Source organism: Canis lupus, chromosome 15 (genome assembly GCF_048164855.1).
Source record: "Canis lupus baileyi chromosome 15, mCanLup2.hap1, whole genome shotgun sequence".
Lineage (NCBI taxonomy): Eukaryota > Metazoa > Chordata > Mammalia > Carnivora > Canidae > Canis > Canis lupus.
The window spans coordinates 19991630-20010056 of NC_132852.1; the positions used below are offsets into that span (position 1 = coordinate 19991630).

General features: G+C 48.2%; 1 long non-coding RNA gene across 1 annotated transcript in view; it reads left to right on the forward strand.

Moving 5' to 3' along the window:
• Positions 1-3121: 3121 nt before the first annotated feature.
• LOC140604699 (uncharacterized) overlaps positions 3122-18427 on the forward strand; it is a 30714-nt gene continuing 15408 nt past the window's right edge. Inside the window, exons 1-2 of the long non-coding RNA XR_012007509.1 lie at positions 3122-3455; positions 5660-5730. This is a non-coding gene — a long non-coding RNA (uncharacterized lncRNA). The remainder of the gene's footprint in view (positions 3456-5659; positions 5731-18427) is intronic.

An 18427-nucleotide genomic window follows, 5' to 3' on the forward strand; every position in this document is an offset into this window, starting at 1 on the left:
CCATGCAGGAAGCCTGATGGGGGACTCGATCCCGGATCCCAGGATCAGGCCCTGGGCCGAAGGTGGATGCTCAGCTCAGCCCCTGAGTCACCTGGGGGTCTAGACTAAGCTAATGAAAATGTACAAGGGATTGTGTCATACTGTGTTTGTAAGGGGGTAAAATTTCTCTTTACTAAGAAAGCGAGGGCAGCCCGGGTGGCTCAGCGGTTTAGCACCGCCTTCGGTCCAGGGCCTGATCCTGGGGACCCGAGATCAAGTCCCCCCTCGGGCTCCCTGCATGGAGCCTGCTTCTCCCTCTGCCTGTGTCTCTGCCTCTCTCTCTCTCTCTCACTGTGTGCCTATCATAAATAAAAAATAAAAAAAAATTAAAAAAAAAAAAGAGTCATGGCTCGAGTAAAAGGGTTTTGGTATCACACCACTGATCACACTGTTTTGTGCCAGTCTTAGCATATCAATATGCTAATATCAATATACCACTCTTGTGTTTGGACCCGCTATTGTGCTTCTTATTATGATTTCAAGATGCCCTTCAAGAACAATGGGAAACTTTGAAAAAATAGAGATTTATTATTTATAAGACCTGGAAATCACACAGCACACCTGGAACCACATAGCGAGGTCACACAGGGCAGGGGGAAGGAGGATGGCGAGCATACAAGTATGCACAGGCAGGTTTTCTGCTTTTATCAGAGCCAAGTGTGGGGGGCTAGGGTTTTATAGGCTCACTCTTTATTAGAAAATTTAAAATATAAGAGTGTGGAATTTAAAGCTCAGGAAGAGAAAAGGCAAGTGGCCCAAATGGTCACTTATTGAAATCAACCAAGTTCACAAAGGAGCCTAGGGGGCAGTGGGGCTGGCTCTTTGTCTAGTCTTGTGGTTGGCAATGTGTTTATTTGAAATAACTATCTTTTGTCAGTTACTCGTATTACCAAAAAAAAAAAAAAAAAAAAAAAATAGCCAAAGCTCATGGCTTATATCGCATTGCCAAGTGCTGCAGAGTAACCATCCTGGAGTACCACTCTGTTCATCTGACCCCCCTGCAAAGTACCCTCACAATTGCTTCCTGATTATGCAAATTTTTCAGGTACAAAATGACCCAACTTTGCCTTCTCAATCCTGGATCCCACCACTGTAATCTACATGCCCTGTCTCCAACCAACTGGGCTATTCACTTCTCTTTTCACAACGCAGCACTCACCTAGCTCCTTGCCTTTGTCCATACTGGTGCCAACATGTTATCATCAAGCACATGGTGTTTTTGCAGAGATGGTTGGTAAATAAATAAGGAATGGGCCTCCAGTGGCCTCCATGATAATATATTATTCCTCACCCCTCTGATTTTCCTCCTCCTGTTTTTCTACCACAACCCCTCCTATCTAGTCACACTCCTAAATGTTCCACTCTCTTCATTAACCCACAGCTGAACTTCAGGCTTTACAATCCTAACATGTTAACAGACATTTATGCGGGGTCTACTCTGAAGCAGGTACTGCACAAGGTATATAGGTGAAACAAAGACGAATAAGCTACTTATGTTCCTGCCCTGAAAAAGCACACAATTAACTACAGAAGGAGAAATGCAGGATGCTTGGGGAGTGCAGGAGGGAATTTAAAGACAGCTTTTTGGAGTTTTAACCTGAAAAATAAAACTATCAGTTATTTTACTAGCAAAAAAATGGTTTTTTTCAGGAATAACAGTATTCCAATTCTGGACATGCAACAAACAAAGAGGAACATTATTTTGTGCAGAAGAAGAATGAAGCTGGGAGGGTTTTTTCCAAACAAAAGTCCATTGGGGGGGAAAAAATAGCAGAAGTCCAGGTCATGATGGTTTCCAAAGGGCTGAGTTGCAGGGGTAGTGGAGATGTTGTCAGAGATACGAAATACATCTTTCCCTTGCAGGAGACTGTGATTGATGATTCTTTCCTGCTGCTGATTCTTCTGTTGGGCTCTTCATTGATAATTCTTTCTGTAATTAACCATAATTGATGTTGAGTGGTAAGGCTTCACCTCCTAACTTTCTCTTTTCTCCTCCTTTCCCTATTTTAGTGAGGTTCCACTAATTAATATTGTCTTAAACATTGGAAACCCTGGGGCCAAGTGAAGAGCATGGGAAAGAAGAAAGGGCAGGATTCCAGGGAGCAGAAGCAAACAGAGAGCATTCAGACATTTCCAACCATTTGGTGGGACTACGGTAGCAAAGGTTAGGTGGTGGGAAAAGAGGCCAGACTGTCAATAGTTTACTAAGCGATGCCGGGAGTTTCTCTCCTGAAAGTAATAGGTTGCCTTTAATAGATTTTTAGATTGGGGAATAATCAGCGAGTTCTCTAGAATGATCATTCAGGCAGCATTATCAGAGGTGGTTTGGAAGTGGGAGAAAAGGCAATCAGGGAAGTGAACTATCAAACTGTTGTAAGAGAGGCACCTGGGTGGCTGAGTTGGTGAAGGGTCAGCCTTCGGCTCAGGTCATGATCACAGAGTCCCAGAAGAGAGTCCCTGGTGGAGCCCCGGGATGGAGCCCCAGGAGGGAGCCCTACACGGAGCTCCGCCCCTCCCCCTGCTGTCGTTCTCTCTCTCTCCCTCCCTCTCAAATAAAAATAAAATGTTTTTTGAAACATTTTCTTTCTTTTTTTTTTTTTTTAAGAAACTGTCGGAAGATCCCGGAGCAGGCCGGAGACACGGTCGCGGGGGCTGGAGCGCCCCCCGAGGCCCCTGCTAGGCGGACAGACCTCTCGGGTCGTGAGTGTGCGCCTCGGCCTCCGCCGCACCTGCACCCGATTCCGACCGCGCTCGTGCCGTCTGCCCCCAAACTTATGCACTTAATTATCTTTTCCTGGACTCCCCAGTCGTTTCCTGCCCACCACTCCAGTCTCCCTAGATAACACAATAGGAATTGATGGGGTTGGAAGGGCTCGCAAGCCCTCGGAGGCCCAGCTCACGCCCAGGAAAGCGGGGAGGCGCTCCGGGAGCCCCATCACGGGGCTCATCACCCGGTCGCCTTCCCGGGACACGGAGCAGGACACCTCTAGCGCGCCCCCACAGCTGTCAGGCCCTCGGCGGCCGCCAGGGGGCGCGTCCGTTCCCCTCCCCATCCCCCCCCCCCCCCCGTTTTTTCTCTTTTGCGGAAACGCGAACCCGCGCTTCTCCAAAGCAAATGAACCCTGAGGTAATTCGGCCCTCTGCCGTCGCCGTAGCCCCAGACTGTAAACAGGAAGTAGGCGCCAAGAGGCGGGTGAAAAATAACGCCCGGGGCTCGGAGGCGCCGTCGCCTGCGCGCTCAGGGGGTCCCTGCGGTTCTGCGCGGGGAGGGCTTCCCTCGCCAGTCCCTCCTCCAGTGGAGGTCTTTTGCCGCTAGCCAGCTCTCCCCTCGGCGGACAGGGCGTCCCCCCAACCATGGCCGAATACTCGTACGTGAAGTCCACCAAACTCGTGCTCAAGGGAACCAAGGCCAAGAGGTAAGGCCAGAGCTGGCGCGGGAGACTCTGGGTCTCTTCCGACGGCGCCCCCGCCCCCCCCGCCCCCCCCGTGGGGAGGAGAGTCGAGTCTCGCGGAACTCGGGGTGTGAGGGAGCCGGGAACTCCGGCGCCCCGCCCTCGGGCCTGCTTCGGGCCGCGGGCTCTGTGGCTGCCGGGCAGCTCCGGGCGCTCGTGCGGGGCCGGCCTGACGGAGGAGACCTGAGGGCGCCACCGCGAGCCGCAGCTGCAGGCCCGGCCCCGGGTCAGGAGCCCCCCAGACCGCTGCTCGGCGCGTCCGCCTTAGTCTCGTGCTGCAGGTCGTGACAGCGACGTCTCCTGTTAGGGCTCGTTACTTCACGCCCGCCCCCCCGCCCAGTACTCCTTAAACGTCTCCCCTCAAAAAAAATCCTTCATTCCCCCCCCCACAAAAAAAACCCTTAATTAATCATCCCTCCCTCCCCCCGCCCCAAAAGAGCAAATCCTTAATTTTTTTAATACGATATGCAGATGTGCGTTTTGACAGGTATAGAATAAGCTCAAGTCCGCGTTCTCCGCAGTTACTAGTTTAGCAGTTTGTGGCAGGTCCGTTAATATCCTGGAGCTTCTATTTACTCATTCATTAGGGAAGATTAGCGGTAGGAGAACTGATGCTAGGGGGCAGCCCGGCGGCTCCGCGGCTTGGCGCCGCCTTGGGCCCGGAGCGTGACCCTGGTGACCCTGGAGTCCCGGGATCGGCCCCACGTCAGGCTCCCTGCACGGAGCCTGCTTCTCCCTCTGTCTGTGTCTCTGCCTCTCTCTCTGTCTTTCATTAATAAATAAATAAAATCTTAAAAAAAAAAAAAAAGAATTGCTACGAGGATTAGATGAGTTAACGCGTACAGTAAGCGGAACCAAATGCAAGGAGAAGGTCGTAGTGGTGATTTACGGTCGTTGGACTTTTTAGGAAAAAGTATCTGCCCGCCCAGATCTCCACCTCTCTTCTCTCTGGTAGATTTGCTCACGGTTGATCATTCATTACAGATGTTAATCTGAAGCTTGTCCTGCCTGGCTTTACAGGAGAGAGGGGAGAGTTAGCTTCTGAAAGCTTACGTTTCCATGAAAATACAAATAAGCGCATCTCATGCTCATCACAACTATCAATCTTCATTAACGCACGTAGATAGCACTTTCTGCCTGCCTAGAACAACTCTAAGCACTTTGAATACGACTTATTTGGAAACACCCCCCGGGTGTTGTGTTTTTTTTTTTTTTCTTTTTTTTATTACTGAGATATGATACATATAAAATTCACCCTATAAAGCACAGTTCTGTGGGTTTTAGTGTTTAGTCCACAAAGTTCCCCACTGTCATGTTGTCCAACATTTTCATGGTCTGGGAAGGAAACCCCATAATCCTTAGTAGTCCCTCTCCAGTCCACTCTTCCCTCATGCCCGCAACCACTAATATACTTTCTCTCTGTTATCAGTTTGCCTGTTCTGAATATTTCCTATAAATGGAGTCATGCAATATGCGGTCTCTTGTATCTGGCTTCATCCATGTCTAGCATGTATCAGTATCCTTATTTTTATGGCTGAATAATATTCCATTGTATGGATATAACACATTTTGTTTATCCTTTCACCCGTTGAAGGACATCTGGGGTATTTCCACTTTTTGGCTATTAGGAATCATGCTGTTACGAATTTCTTAGAAAATTTTTGTGTGGATGTGTGTTCTCATTTCTCTTGGGTATATACCTAGCAGTACATAGGTTAGGTCATATGATAACTCTGTTTAACTTTTTGAAGAACCCCAAACTATTTCCTAAAGCAGCTGTACCACTTTTCATTTTCACCAGCAACATAGGAAGATTCACATTCACCCTTAATCCTCGCAGTAACCTTAAGAGCATAAATTATTATCCTCATGTTATAGATGAGAAGCTGACAGTGATTAAGAAATGTTCCAAAAGTCGCAGAGCTAAGAAATAACAAGATTAAAAAGGCAGTCCTCCAGAGCCTGTTCTCTTAACTATAATACAATACATACAGGATCAGAACTGACTTCTCAGTATTAGAAGGAAGAGAACATATCGGTGTAGATAACTGTGAATCAATAATTCATAAATCTGTGTACAGCTTAAAAGAGGCTTGTAAGATTCCATCTTAGATGTTTAACATCAAATCAATATTTCTAAACTTATCTATATAAATTATCTCCTACAGTAAGAAGAAAAAGAGCAAAGAGAAGAAGAGAAAAAGAGAAGAAGATGAAGAAACTCAACTTGATATTGTTGGTAAGTTTTCCATACTTTATTCTGGGAAAAGTTAATACTGCTGAGATGCCTTTAAAAATATTTTCCTAGTGGGACGTCTCGATGGCTCAGCAGCTGAGCGTCTGCCTTTGGCTCCGGGAGTGATCCCGGGGTCCGATACAGTTCTGAGTCTTTGCTCCTAGTCTATGGTTTAACTTTTCATTTTATTAAATGGTATTTTTCTTAAAGCAAAAGTTTAAAAAATTGAAAAAAATTTTTCAATTATAATTTTTCAACTATAAGTTTTTTTTTAAGATTTTATTTATTTATTCATGACAGACACAGAGAGAGAGGCAGAAACACAGGCAGAGGGAGAAGCAGGCTTCACCCAAGTGTCCCAGAAGTTTTTAGTTTTTATAAGATTCCATTTATTACTATTTTTCTGTTACATTACCATCTTATATCTTCAGTCTAAGAAGTTGTTGCTTACCCCAAGGTCATGAAGAAATTCTTCCACATTTTCTTTATGAGGCTTCAGTTTTAGTTTCTCATTAGATCTATGATCTATCGTGGTTTATGTATACAATGGAATATTGCTCAGCCATTAGAAACGACAAATACCCACCATTTGCTTCAACGTGGATGGAACTGGAGGGTATTATGCTGAGTGAAGTAAGTCAGTCGGAGAAGGACAAACATTGTATGTTCTCTTTCATTTGGGGAATATAATTATTAGTGAAAGGGAATATAAGGGAAGGGAGAAGAAATGTGTGGGAAATATCAGAAAGGGAGACAGAACGTAAAGACTGCTAACTCTGGGAAACGAACTAGGGGTGGTGGAAGGGGAGGAGGGTGGGGGGTGGGGGTGAATGGGTGACGGGCACTGAGGGGGGCACTTGACGGGATGAGCACTGGGTGTTATTCTGTATGTTGGTAGACTGAACACCAATAAAAAATAAATTTATTTTAAAAAAAGATCTATGATCTATCTCATTAATTTTTAGTCTTGTGTGAATTAGGGATCAAAGTTCTTTTTTTCATTTTTTCGTATTGATAACCAGTTGTTGTAGCACCACTGTTGAATAGACTTTCCTTTCTCCATTAAACTGCCTTAATACGTTTGTCAAAAATCATTTGACTTTATATGTGCTGATATATTTTTGGACTTTGTTCCATTGATTTGTCTGTTCTGTTCATATATTTGTCTTGATTACTGTCCCTTCGCAAGTTTTTGAAATCAGGAGGTCTTCAAGGTTCATCCATGTTACAGCATGTGTCAGTCTTCCTTTTAAGACTGATATTCCAGGCAGCCCAGGTGGCTCTGGGGTTGAGCACCTGCCTTTGGCCCAGGGCGTGACCCTGGAGACCCGGGATCGAGTCCCACATAGGGCTCCCTGCATGGAGCCTGCTTCTCCCTCTGCCTGTGTCTCTGCCTCTCTCTCTCTCTCTCTCTCTCTCTCTGTCTAATGAATAAATAAATAAAATCTTTAAAAAAAGAAAAAAAAAATACTGATACTCCATTGTGTATATACTGCATTTATCCATTCATATTTCAATGAACACATGAGTGACTTCCACTTTTTGCCTATTGTGGATAATTCTGCGAGGAATATGGGTGTACAGATATCTCTTCAAGACTTTGGTTTCAGTTCTTTTGGGCATGTACCTAGAAGTGGAATTGCTGGATCATGACAGTAATGCCATTTTTAATTTTGTGAGAAACCACCATACTGTTTTGCATAGTTGCATTTTATATTTCCACCAGCAGTGCACAGGGTTTCAATTTTTCCGTATCCTCACCAACATTTGTTATTTCTGGTTCTCTGATAATAGCCATCCTAGTGGGTATGAAATGGTATCTCATTATGGTTTATGCCTGTGTCTCTGCCTCTCTCCCCGTGTGTCTCTCATAAATAAATAAAAATCAGTATACACCACATTTTCTTTATCCATTTACCTTTGATGGACATCTGAGTTGCTCCCAGCCCTTGGCTATGATAAAGAATGCTTCTATGAGGATGGAGGTCTCTTGGCGACCCTGCTTTCAATTCTTTTGACTACACGTACCCCAGAAATAGGATTGCTGGATTATATGGTAGTTGTAGTTTTAATTTTTTTGAGGAACTCTCATACTGTTTACATAGTGGTTGCACCATGTTACATTCCTATCAGCAATGCACAAGTGTCCTGATTTCTCCATATCCTTGCCAACATTTTATTTTTTAACAGTGGTCATCCTAATGGGTGTGAGGTGACCCTCATCGTGGTTGTGATTTGCCTTTTTTGATGGTTAGTGATGTGGAGCATCATTTCATAGGTTCATTGGCCATTTATACATCTTCTTTCAAGGAATGTCTGTACAGGCTCTTCGTCCTTTCTTCCATTGGGCTACTTGTTGCCTTGTGACGAAGTTCGTAGGAGTTTTTTGTATGTTAACTTATTGTCAAATACATGGTTTGCACATATTTTTCCCATTCTATTCGTTGTCTCTTCACTCTCTAGATTGTATCCTTTGGTGCATTTGAAGTTTTATAGACCCCATTTGTCTATGTTTACTTGTTTGCTGGTGCTTTGGTATCGTAGTCAGGAAATCACTGCCAGGTCCGTGGATCCTGGGTGGCTCAGTCAGTAAGCATATGACTCAATGTCAGCTCAGGTCTTGATCTCAGGGTTGTGAGTTCAGGCCCCATATTAGGCTCCACCCTGGGTATGGAGCCTGTTTACAAAAAGAAAGAAATCATTGGCAGATCTAATATTGTGAATCTTTTCCTTATGTTTCCTTTCAAGCATTTTATCTATAAAATAGATATCTATTATTGGGGTTTTTTTTAAACATTACTCTTACATATGTTTTCTCATTTTCAGTGTATGATTCTTTCACTTCTTTCATTAGTCTTGTTCCTGAATATCTTACCTTTTTCAGTGTTGTGGTAAATGGAGTTGTGTTCTTGAGTTCCACTTCAAATTGTTCATTGTTAACATCTAGAGATGCAACTGCTTCTTGGTGTGTTGGTTTTCATTTCTGCAACCTTGTTGAATTTGTTTACTGCTTCTAATTTTTTTAATCCTTACGATTTCTACGTATAAGATTATGGTATATGCAAATATGATTCTTCTTCTTCCTTTCCAGTTTGGATGCGTTTTGTTTCTTTTACTTGCCTAATTGCTCTGGCTAAGTTTTCTAGTACTATATTTGATGGAAAGGCCAGAGTAAAGAACTTTATTTTGATCCTATTTTTAGAGGAAAAGTTTGAGTCTTTTGCTATTTTGTACATTAGTTGGAATTTTTTTTTCATATTTGGTCTTTATGATGTTTAGTTGGTTTACTTTTACTCCTAGTTTAGTAAGAGTTCTTTTCATGAAAGAGTATTAAGTCTCGTGAAGTGAAAAAAATAAACAACATACAAAGTCAGATGCTTTTACCATCTGAACCACCTAGGTGCCCCCCTTTGCACATTCTTTTTTTGTTTCTTAAATTACACTTAGGAATGAAATCATATGGTATTTGTGTTTCTCTGACTCACTTATTTCACTTAGCATTACTCTTTAGCTCCATGTACGTCATTCCAAATGACGAGATTTCATTCTTTTGTATAACTGAATAATACTCCATCGCATATGTACCACGTCTTCTTTATCCATTCATCTATTCTTTCTACAGTTCCTTGAGAGATTTATATATTTTTTTTTCTTTTTTTTTCTGTATGTGTTTATAGCATTAAGCTCTCCTAGAAATCTTTTGCTGCAGCCTAAATGTTTTGGTATATTGGGTTTCCTTGTTTCATTTGTTTCAAGATACTATGTATTTATGTAAGAAAGAGAACCCAGGAGTGGGTGGGGGCAGGGGGAAAGGAGAGGGAGAATCTTAAGCAGGCTCCACACTCACTGCAGAACCCAGCACAGGGCTCGATCTCAAGATACTGAGATCATGATCTGAGCCAAATCAGGAGTCGAAGGCTTAACCAACTGAGCCACCCAGATGGCCTCAAGATGCTTTTTAATTTCCCCCTTAAGTTATTCTATGAAAAAGTTTTTCTTCTTTGACCTGTTGGTTGTTAAGAGAACGTTGTTTCATAATTGGCTCTTTATACATGTGAGACTTCACTAATGTGGTGGTCACTGGCCAGGCACATGTGACAATTTACATTAAAATTAATTAAAATTATATAAAATTTTATATAATTGAGAAAATTCACTTTCTCAATCACACTCGCCATATATATCAGATATGTAATAACCACATACCATATTGGGCAGCACTAGTAGACAGTATTTCCTTTTTACGGTACGATCCATTGGTAGTCTTGATATAGATAGAATAATAGTTGTCAACCAGGTGCAATTTTGTCCCCCATGGGACGTATGGCAATATCTGGAAACATGTTTGATTTCACAGGTAGGGGATCCGTGTTTTACTGGCACCTAGTGGGTGGAGTTCCGGAAAGCTGTTAAAATCCCGTAATTCACAGGACAGCCCCCCAACAAAGGCTCATCCGGCCCACATGCCAGTAGTTTTGACGGTGAAAACCTTTGACCTATAATATGTTTCAGCAGGACGTGGAGGGCTCGTTGTTTTTTCCCTCTGATTGGCCAGTTGACTAGACCCCCTCTGCTGTGTGTATTCAATTCATCCTCTGCTTACTGCTAGTGAACTTTAGGCTAAAAATGTGTTTTGGTTTTTTTTGTTTTTTTCTTTTTTTTTTTTTACTTAAATGGTGGAGAAGGTCCTATTCCTTGCTAATTAGCATGCAATTTTTTTTAAAGTGAAATTGATAGTTAAGGTCCTTTACAATGAAAGAATACATATTTAATTTTATTTTTTTATTTTTTAAAGATTTTCTTTATTTATTCATGAGAGAGACACAGAGGGAGAGAGAGGCACAGACACAGGCAGAGGGAGAAGCAGGCCCCACGCAGAAGCCTGACGTGGGACTCGATCCTGGGTCTCCAGGATCACACCCTGGGCCGAAGGCAGTCACCAAACCACTGAGCCACCCGGGCGGCCCAGCATACAATTTTAAAAAATCGACTTTTGCTGTCTTACAGGTTCTTTGACTCTGCACATATAGACAAATCTCTGTTTCTGGCTCATCATGGCTTCCACTTCAAGGTAAGTGCCTTTGATGAAAGCCTTTATGAAGGGCCACACCCAGGACATTTTTAGCTCTTGGTCCTGCTGGCCTCACTAAGCATATGGTGTCTAGGAAAGAAAAAGGAGGAAGAGAGAGCACAAAAGGGAGACTGAGGAAAGATGAGGCAAGCAGGGTAGTGCATGTGGTATAGGTGAGGCTTTGTAGCTCCAGGGTCTGCACTGTGTCTGAAAGTGTGATTTATTTCTCTCATCTTATTTTTTTTTTTTAAGATTTATATTATATATAAATCAGAGAGAGGGAGAGAGAGCACAAGTGGGAGTTAGAGAGAGAGGGAGAACACGCTCCAGATTGAGCACGGAGCCCGATGTGGGACTCGACCTCATGACCCCGAGATCAGGATCCAAGCTGAAACCAACAGTTGGTCACATAACTGACTGTGCCATCCAGGCGCCCCCTCCTCATCTTTTAATGCACAAGGTGCTTGCTACTGGACTACCATGCTCCCTGCAAGCTTTACCATTCCATGAGTCTTCTTTCCTTATTTTTTCAAGTTTTTACTTAAATTCTAGTTAGTTAACATATACTGTAATATTGGTTCAAGACTAGTGTTTAGTGATTCATCACTTACCTATAACACCCAGTGCTCATCACAACAAGTGCCCTCCTCACTGCCAATCACCACGCCAATCCCATGCCCTCCTTCCCTCCAGCAAGCCTGTTGTTCTCTGTACTAAAGAATCTCTTATAGTATACCTCCCACTCTTTTCCTTCCTTCCCCTATATCCGTTTGTTGTTGTTGTTGTTGTTGTTGTTGTTTTAATTCCACATATGAGTGAAATCATCTGGTATTTTCTCTGAATGACTGACTTTGCTTAACATATAGAATACACTCTAGGTCCTTTCTTTGGTGTTAGTAGTGATCTCTCCTTTCTCATCATGATTTTATTAGTTTGAGTGTTTTCTGTCTTCTTTTAAATAAGGCTGGCTAATGGTTTATCTACCTTCTTAATTGTTTCAAAGAACCAACTCCTGGTTTTGTTGATCTTTTCCACAGTTCTTCTGGTCTCTATTTCATTGAGTTCTGCTCGAGTCTTTTTTAACCCTCTTCTTCTGCTGGGTGTTGGATCTATTTGCTGTCTTTCACCAGCTCCCTTAGGTGGAAGGTTAGCTTTTCTATTTGAGTTTTTTCCAGTTTTTGGATGGATGCTTGTATTGCGATGTATTTCCCCCTCAGGACTGCTTTTGCTGTATCCCAAAGATTTTGAATGGTGGTGTCTTCATTCTCATTAGTTTCCATGAATCTTTTTAATTCTTCTCTAATTTCGTGGTTGACCCTTTCACCTTGTAGCAGGATGGTCCTTAACCTCCACGTATTTGAAATCCTTCCAAACTTCTTCTTGTGATTTAGTTCTAGTTTCAAAGCATTATGGTCTGAAAATACACAGGGTCGATCCCAATCTTTTGGTATCAATTAAGACCTGATGTGTGACCCAGTTTGTGGTCTCTTCTGGAGAAAGCCCCACGTGCACTTGAGAAGAATGTGTATTCAGTTGCGTTTGCATGTAAAGTTCTATAAATATCTGTGAAATCCATCTGGTCCAGTGTATCATTTAAAGCTCCTGTTTCTTTGGAGATGTTGTGCTTAAAAGACCTGTGGATTGCAGAAAGCGCTCCATTGAAGTCACCAAGTATAAGTGTATTATTATCTAAGTATGTCTTAACTTTGGTTATTAATCGATTGATATACTTGGCGGCTCACGCATCCGGGCCATAAATATTCGTGATTGTTAGGTCCTCTTGTTGGATAGATCCTTTAAGTATGATATAGTGTCCCTCTTCACCTCTCACTACAGTCTTTGGGACAAACTTTAATTTATCTGATATAAGGATGGCTACCCCTGCATTTATTGAGGACTATTTGAATGGTACACAGTTCTCCAACCTTTTATTTTCAGGCTGTAGGTGTCCTGATGTCTAAAATGAGTCTCTTGGAGACAGCAAATGGATGGGTCTTGCCTTTTTTTATCCAGTCTGAAACCCTGCGTCCTTTTGATGGGGTCATTAAGCCCATTCACGTTCAGAGTTACTATTGACAGATATGGATTTAGTGTCATCATGATACCTATTCAGTCCCTGTTTTTGTGGATTGTTTCCTTGGACTTCCCCTTTCTTTTACAGGGTCCCCCCTTAATATTTCTGGCAGAGCCGGCTTGGTGGTCACATATCCTGTCAGTTTCTGCCTCTCTTGGAAGCTCTTTATCTCTCCTTCTATTCTGAATGAGAGCCTTGCTGGATAAAGTATTCTTGGCTGCAGGTTCCTCTCATTTAGGACCCTGACTGTATCCTGCCGGCCCTTTCTCACCTCCCAGGTCTCTGTGGAGAGGTCTGCTGTTGTCCTAAAGCTTCTCCCCATAAAAGTTAGTGATTTCTTGTCTCTTGCTGCATTAAGGATCTTCTCTTTATCTTTGGAATTTGCAAGTTCCAGTATTAAATGTTAAATGTTGAGCGGTTTTTATGGATTTAAGGGGGGTGGGGGTGATCTCTCTAGCTCCTGGATCTAAATGCCTGTTTCCCTTCCCAAGTTAGGAAAGTTTTCAGCTATGATTTGTTCAAATACATAATCTGGACCTCTGTCCCTTTTGGCGCCCTCGGGAACCCCAATTAAACGTAGATTTTTCCTTCTGAGGCTGTCATTTATTTCCCTTAACCTATCCTCATGGTCTCTTAATTGTCTTTCTTTTCTTCCCTCAGTTTCCGCCCTTGCCATCAACTTGTCTTCTGTGTCACTCACTCGTTCTTCTCCCTCGTTAACCCTGGTCGTTAGGACCTCCAGTTTGGATTGCATCTCATTTAACTGATTTTTAATTTCGGCCTGATTAGATCTAAATCCTACAGTCATGAAGTCTCTTGAGTCCTTTATGCTTTTTTCTAGAGCCACCAGTAGCTTTATAACTGTGCTTCTGAATTGGCTTTCTGACATTGAATTGTAATCCAAATGTTGTAACTCTGTGGGAGAGAGGACTGTTTCTGATTTCTTTCTTTGGAGGTGAGTTTTTCCTTCTAGCCATTTTACTCAGTGCGGAGTGGCCAAAAACAAGTTGTACTGGAATAACGAGAAAGAGAGAGAGAGAGAAAAAAAGAAAAGAAGAAATAAAAAAGAATTAAAAAGGGGGTGGGGGTGGGGAAACAACAGAAACAAACAGAAAAGAAAAAAACAAGGGGGAGTATCCTCTGATCCTATATACTGTAAATCCCTCGGCTTCCCCTGGAACTTTCCAGTGCTGCTTGGTCAATACCTTGCTTTTCCCCTGACCTTCTAGCTGGTCTTCTGAGGGAGGGGCCTGCTGTGCTGATTGTCGGGTGTGTGCACCTGGGGAGCTGCCCAGGCCCCTGCCAGGTGTATGGCTCAGTGGGAGTTGTTTATCTGTGAGGCCCCTGCTCAGTCCCAGGTACAGGGTGACACCAGGAGGGACAACAACAGTGGGGGCGGCCAGCTGTGCAGCTCTGGAGTCAGCTCCCGCAGTGACTACTGCAGCTCCCAGTGTGCAGGGGCCTGGATGCTCCAGGGGCGGGCCCGCCGATCTGTACAGCTCGGGCCGCCCGGGGGCAGGAGCCACCTGGCTGTCCTGTGTCCTCCCGGCCTCTGCCTGACCTGGGGGAGCACCCGATCCTGGGCTGTGTCCCCCGGCGCCCTGGGCTCTGGGACCTGTGACACTGTGAATGGACCTAAAGTGTAGGTCCACGATGTATAATTTAAAAGCATCAGAGTGAATTTTGTTTGAAGTTAACTTATACTTTATTACAATAAAACTCATAAGCCATTTTACAGGTTAAAGAAAAACTCAAAATATAGAAACAGTGAAATGACACGGGAAGGGCAAGCCTCCGTTGGGCTGCAGGCATGACGAGCCCCGCGGTGGGAGCTGGGGCGGGCTCCCGAGGTGGTCAGGGGGCTGCGCAGAGGTTGAAGCCAGTTGTCCCGGAGGCAATTGGCGGCTCTGGCACTCTGGGGACCCCGATTGCAGGTGCCAGGGCCTGCTCCTCCTCCGGGGTGGCCGCAGGTGCACGTGGCTCGTCCAGGGCGCAGCCGTGATCTAGAGCAGTGACCACTATCTGCAGGGGCTTCGCCTCCCCAGCTGGCACCTCAGCTGGGGCCAAGCCCTCAGCCCCAGCAGCCAGGGCGGCCTCGAGCACTTCAGGCCCATCCGAGGCAGCAGGCCCCACAGTTGGGGCTGGGGCGGGCTCCGGAAGTGCTTCAGGGTCTTTTGCTCGGGCCGAAGCTGTAGCTCCAAGAAGACAAAGTATCACCACCAGGACGGACTTTCCACGTCCCTCCCAAATCAAGGACACTCTTCCAACCGCTCAAAGAGCCCTGGGAGGTGTCCCCAGCCTGCAGCTCGTGGGGATGGGGTGTGAGCCGAACCCCTGCTCCCGGCCCAGCTGCACGGACGCTGGATCCGTGGGGCCCACCCTGTCCCCAGCTCGGCCACCCCCAGGCCTCCTCACCCCCAGCCTCTGGCTCCGCTGCATGGAGGCGTCTGAGTTGTTGCAGGTAACGCCGGGCACGGAGCTCCACGTCTGTGCCTGGCATGCGCTGCCTTATGAATTCCAGAATCTTCTTCAGGGAGGCAGATTGGGGGAGCCGACAAAAGTCCTCCTGATAATAGTCCATCCATATCTCCAGGATGCAGCAGATGGCCCTGGGGAGGGACAGGTGGGCACAGGGGTCAGAAGACAGGGCTCCCTCACACCGAGGTGTCCCGGGGAAGCCCTGCAGGACCCGGGGCCTCGGCCTCCCGTGCGGGGCTGTCAGAGGCCAGTCCTGCTCCTCGTCCACCTGCCACCTGGCGGTCCTGCCTGCCACAGGCCTGCTCCCCGAGGAGGGGCTGGCACGAAGCCTCTGTGCGGGGGAGCCCACGCCCAGCGGTGTGACCATCACGGTCTTTGCTGGGAAGCGGGGCTCCCTCCTCAGCCTGGCTCCCTGCCCACTTGCCCCTTGAATCCACCGGCAGGCGTCCGGGGACGGGGGGCGTCTGGCCTGTCATCGCCCTCACTGCACACACTGTCGCTCTGGGAAGGTCCAAGCCAGGAGGGCTCGGGCTCTGTGTCCTGCCAGGCCTTGCCAGGAGCCACCCGGGACCTCCACTTTCCCTCCCTGTGGCTCTGCGCTGCCTCCCTCATGAGGGGCCCCGGGGGGTGTCCTTCCACTGACTCTAATCTGCCGTCTCCCACGGGGCCAGGGCCACCGGGTCTGTGAGCCCTCAATGGCCCTCGTGGCAACCTGCTGTGCACTGGGTCCAGGTGCCACCAGATTGGGGAGTGCGATGCTCCCCACCCCCTCTGCTCTGGGTCCCAGGTGTGGGGCAGACAGAGGGCTGGGAGGGGCGGGCATGGAGAAAGTCTCCCTTAGGGGTCCCAGTGCTCTCCCACCAAGCCCACACCCTATTCACGGCTCTCCTTTCCTCCTTTCCTGAAGGGCCCTTAGACCTTTACCCCGTCACGGGAATTGCAGATGTGTGGGGTGAGGGTCCAGCACCCCCGGCCCACAGCCCCCTCGCTGCCCTCCTGGAGAGGGAAGGCCCTCGGGCAGGGGCCGGAGTCACTCACAGTTTCCAGCGCTGCAGGACCGCGTCGTCGCCACCACACGCAGCTGCGATGCACCCATATCTAGGGGAGGGCGGGGGCATCCCACGAATCATCCTGTGGCCGCGACCTCTCACCGTGGGGGCTGTCACCTCTGACCCCCGACTAGGCCGGAGCCCCGGGGGCCGTCAGCTCTGTGCGGGGGGCCACGGGCAGCCCCCGGAGAAGCGCCCGCACCTGCCGGGGCCTCCTGAATGCTTGAGCATGAAAGGCTCCGGCCAGGCCCACGGCCGATATCTGAGTGGGCCTGGGCGCCCGGGGACCCCGGGGTCCCCCTGTGTGGTTGCCCCAGGACACAGCCCCCCGATGGACTCTCCAACCTCCCTTTCAATGGGAAAAGAGGCCAGCTCAGGACCCCGGTGACGGTGGGGAGGAGGCACAGGCCCCGTCACGGGGGAGGAGGACGGCTGCGGAGCACAGGCACAGCCCCTCTGGCCGACCCGCCACAGGCCAGGCCCCGGGGCTGCCCTCCGGGACCCCACTGTGCCCTGGGTGACTCTGCTCCAGGCGGGGGAGCGGCCCGAGGCCGGGCAGCTCAGAACCATTCCCAGCCTCCCCACCAGCAGGTGGCCCACCCCTGGGCTGCAGAGGCGCAGGTGCTCACTTCGTAAACAGCAGATCCAGCACCTCGTCGGTGGTGGCAAATCCATGACAGTTGTCTAAAAAGATGAAAACGGAGATGACATCCCTGCGCAGCAAGGCGGGCAGCAGTTGTTGGAATTCCTGCTCCAGCAGCTCCGTCCGGCTGGGCTTCGTCGGGCAGATGGGAGGCGCCTTCCCGGCCGAGGCCCTTGCACCCTGAGTTGGGACAGAGGGGACGTGCATGGAGCCGCCGGGAGGCCTGGGGTGGGAGCGCAGCCCGCAGCCCAAGCTCTCGGGGGCCGTGGGGGGCAGGAGTGCCCACGGCAGGAACCCGGGCCTTGATGCCTGTGGCTCAGTCACTTAGCCTCTGACTCTGGGCTGTGGCTCGGGTCGTGGCCTCAGCACCCTGGGATCCCGCCCTGGCAGGCCCTGCGCTTGGGGCCCAGTCTGCTTCAGGAGCCTGGGTCTCCCTCTCCCCTCCCTGCTCTCTGCCTGTCTCTTACACAAACAAGACAAACTATCCGATAAAGAAACAATCTTAGAGGATAAATGTTCAAAAAAGTTTGGATCAGTACAAGGACCTCAAGAGACACAGAGAGACAGAGACCGAGAGAGACAGACACACAGACAGAGGGAGAAGCAGCCCTGGTGCAGAGAGCCCGAGGCGGGACTCGATCCCGGGCCTGCGGGGTCAGGGCCTGGGCGGAAGGCAGGCGCTAAACCCCTGGGCGACCAGGCCGCCCCTGAAGGCTCTGCTCTGATATTCCTACACCTCTGTGCACAGGGACTCTGCATCTGGCCCAGGCAGGGGCAGGGCCCTGGGGCAAGTGTGGGGAGCAGGGGAATGCAGACTCATGTGGGAGCAGGAGTGTAGGGGGGAGCCCAGGGGAGTAGCAGGCTGGCTTCTGGGACCCGGGGCCCTTCGTGCCGCATCGGGGACCCGGATGTCGGGGGTGCCCCGGCCCCTGCACTCATTTGAGCCCGCGCTGGCCTCTGTTAGCTGCGCAGGGCACTTCCCAGTTCCTCGAGGCGGTGGGGCAGAGCACCCCTTCCTCCCGCTCGCGCCCCCTGTCCCGGGTGGAGCTCTGTGGAGACAGTGCCCGGCAGCCAGGCAGGAGGCCTCAGCGCCCGGTCCGGCCGCCTCGGCTGGGCCGCACCCCCAGCGGCCCCCATCCAGACACACCACAGCGCAGGCGGCACCCCCCTCCCCCAAGGAGAGCAAAGGGATCGGCTGCAGGGCCTCGGGGGGACTCTTACTCGGAGGGTAAGAGGACCTCAGGAGCCCTGTTTGCACCCTGCCCACCTTGACCTCAGGGTGACCCTGAAGGGATTACCGGGGAACCTGCCGCCCTGCAATGTCCCCCAGCCTGGATGCACCTGCCCACACATCCCTGTTTCCCGGAAGCTGAAGAGGAGGGGAT